The following is a 3,508-nucleotide window of genomic DNA, read 5'->3' on the forward strand; positions in this document are numbered from 1 at the left end:
TATATATATATATATGTATATGATTATGTGAACAGTGTTCGAAAATACTTATTCGAATGGAAAATTGTATGAATGGAAATTATTCAAAAGAACAATTATACAAAATGTTAATTATTCTAAATTTTTTCTATTATATTTAAACAAAAATGATAAAATTAAAAATTAAGTACACAAATGATATTTATTTCGAATGACTGTTTTTTGAATAATTGTTTTCTGAAAATTTTCATGATACAATATATATATATATATATACATACACATACATACTTTATCTATCCATACACACACACACACACATACATACCTTATACACACATATATATATGTTTGTATATATAGATCGTATAGAGACAGGCATTTTAATAACGTTTTTTGGTTTTGCCACCAATGGTGGGGTTATCTGAAGAATGGATGTGCGAAAACTCGGAGTATGAGTTATTGAAATTGTCACCTGTTCTTGACATTGATCGACATTCTTGTATTCAAATCATTCTATTAGATTTAACATAACTCTCTCTCTCTCTCTCTCACACGCACACAACTTTAATACAGAGGCAGTACTTTGGCAAAGATTGGCTCTGTTGGATAAAACAATCTTTAAAACATTCACACAACCATAATGGTTGTTTTTATGTCAAGTTGTAATAAAAAACAGTTTCACATAAAACTGTAGAATTATTCATTATTTTCTGTAGAGTAAATGTTTCTTAAACTTTTACAAGAAGCGTGATAGTGACTTCAAAGTTTTGGCCTGCTAGACAGTCTGACATAGATTAGCAGTACGAAATTTCAAAGTCGCTGTCACCCCTCTTATTTAAGTATAATATAAATATATTATTTATCTATCTATCTATCTATATATATATCTGTGTGTGTGTGTGTATATATATGTATGTATGTGATTCAATCCGCATATACTCAGAGTTTCCCCGCTACATTCAGTTCTTCAGGCCACAGCAAAAATTGTTGCCGGTCTACCCGATAAACAACATCCATTTTAAATCATGTCTAAGTTCCAGCAAAAAATATTACTTGCATCAAATAAATAAATATGATATTCTATAAATTTCTTGCTTTCTCTCTCTTTCTAGTATAATATTCTAAAATTCTACAAAAAAGAGGTAGATAGTAGAATCGGTAGACATCTTGTGACTTTCAGTAGAATGACAAATTTATGGTATGACTACAGTTTGGTGCCCTCCCCTTTTGAATTGGTTTTCTCATAACTTTCTGGAAAAAAAAAATCCCCCCTAAATCTTATGTCTTTAATGAAGTTTTGCAGAAATGCATTTCCAGATTAAAGAGCTTCAAATCATCTTATCTTGCTTCTGACGTCTTTTCCTAACTCCCTTTAAAATACATATTTTTAACCCTTTTGATACCAACCTATCTATGATGGCTCCTAGGTCTGTGATATAAACTTTTTTCTTCTCAAGTGATCTAAATTAAAATCTTCCATCAAATTTCTTGGTAAATTATATTTCAAACACCCAGCTTAATAATAACAAAGTCATTTCATTAAATTCTTCATCATTTTTTTTGAAATTAATAGAAATAAAAGCTGGGCATTCCAATAGATTTATAGTAAAGTGATCGACATTAAAACTTTCTATCGAAATTTCCCTGTTCCAAACACCAGTTAAATAATGACAGTTATTGTTCTAGATTCTTCGTTATTCTCATTCTTAATTGAACTAAAATAATTATAAAAACCCGTGTAGTTCAACAGAAATATCGTAAAAAGAGTTAAAGTGATTGAAAAACCCTCCATCCAAGTTTCACGTTTATTTGAACATCAGCTTGATAACGATGAGGTTATTTTACTAAATTTCTTCGTTATTTTTCAAAATTAAATGGGGGGATGGGATGGGAAGGAAAATAGGCAGTGTATTTTCAACAGAAATATACTAAATATACTAGCTAAAGTGTTAAAATTATCAAAATTAAACCTTCCAGCAAAATTTCATGTCAATTTACATTCTGACATAAGCTTAGAAATGACAAAGTTATTTTTTAGTAAATTCTTCATTACATTCCTAATTAATTGAAATGAAGGCATGTATTTCAGTAGAAATATTAGTAACAAAAATTCTAAAAAAAAAACGTTTTGTAGAAATACATTTTTGAGAATATATATTATGTAATGTTGGTGATTCAGACGTATAATTCTGGGAAATAAGGAAAAAGAGAAAAATGCTTAAGCTACAGAAATTGGCGGCAACAAAGTTAGGACAGAAGAGCAGGAAGAATGAAACGGAAACTAATCCAAAGCCAGTTTTTTTCTTCCTTCTATATTCTATAATCTATACAAGTGTTTCTCAACCATTTTTATACCTATGGGGCCTTTTTGATTCCCATTTTATTCAAACAGACCCTTATTACCATTTGATGTTGAAAAAAATCATATTTTGATAATTAAATGTTTTTAATAATTGTGTTAAAAAATATTAAGATATTTTGTGTACTGTCGAAGTATGACCAATTTATTGCAGATGACCCCAAAGGGTCGTGTGGACCCTGGTTGAGAATTACTGCTCTACACCCTTGAAAACATATCTGCAAAATTTCATTTAAAAAAATACGCATTTTTCAGAAAGTTTGGAGGAGGGGCACCAGTGTTTAGTTATGCTGGATTCATTTTCTGTCGACATAACTTCAATGTTCTTTAATTCTTTTAAATTTGAATATTACCCAGGCATACTTTGTCTTTCATTGTCCCTGGGTCCATTTAAACCTTTCGTTTACAACCTGGCCGAAACCAGCTCTGGCTCTGTAGTACAAATATCTTGTTTTCATAAGTCTTGAATTAAAATCTTCCACCAAAACTTGGTCACAATTTATGTTCCTAATACTAGCTTAATGATAACTAAGTTATTTTACTAAATTTTTTGTTATATTTAAAATTAATTGAAAGAATCACAGAGGATCTCAAAATAAATGGGTAACGAAAGGGTTAAGCAATATTAGTGTCAAATTTTGGCACAAGGCTAGCATTTTGTGGGCAGGGGTTAAATCGATTACATCGACCCCCAGTGTTCAACTGGTATTTATTTTATCGACCCAGAAAGGATGAAAGGTAAAGTCGACCTCGGCGGAATTTGAACTCAGAACATAAAGACAGACAAACTGCCACGAAGCATTTTGTCCCTGGACAAACCAATGGGGGAGCCAATTATGTAGGCCCTCAATTTGTCAGAATGAGCTGCCAAATGTTCCTCAAATTGTACCCTAATGTCTTACGTTTGGCACTTGTGTGCTTGAAAATATATTTGTGTGTGTGTGTGTGTGTGAGATGATGTGTATTAGTCTATATGGAAGACTTAGTCATGGTAACTAGACAGACAGGAATAGCAGCTAAATCGCCTTCATTTCATGCTCTATTCACTCATATATATATATATATATACACGCACCAATGGAGATTTCATTATCATAGACCTGCCACAAATAGCAGTTAAACTTCACGTCAGTAACAACCTACTAATTTACATATGGTTATATGGTT

General features: G+C 31.1%; 1 protein-coding gene across 3 annotated transcripts in view; it reads left to right on the top strand.

Moving 5' to 3' along the window:
* The window catches only part of LOC106872628 (RNA binding protein fox-1 homolog 1), a 530,204-nt gene that overhangs the window by 232,875 nt on the left and 293,821 nt on the right, over positions 1 to 3,508 (top strand). The gene's annotated exons all lie outside the window — the stretch shown is intronic.

Source organism: Octopus bimaculoides, chromosome 24 (assembly GCF_001194135.2).
Source record: "Octopus bimaculoides isolate UCB-OBI-ISO-001 chromosome 24, ASM119413v2, whole genome shotgun sequence".
Classification (NCBI taxonomy): domain Eukaryota; kingdom Metazoa; phylum Mollusca; class Cephalopoda; order Octopoda; family Octopodidae; genus Octopus; species Octopus bimaculoides.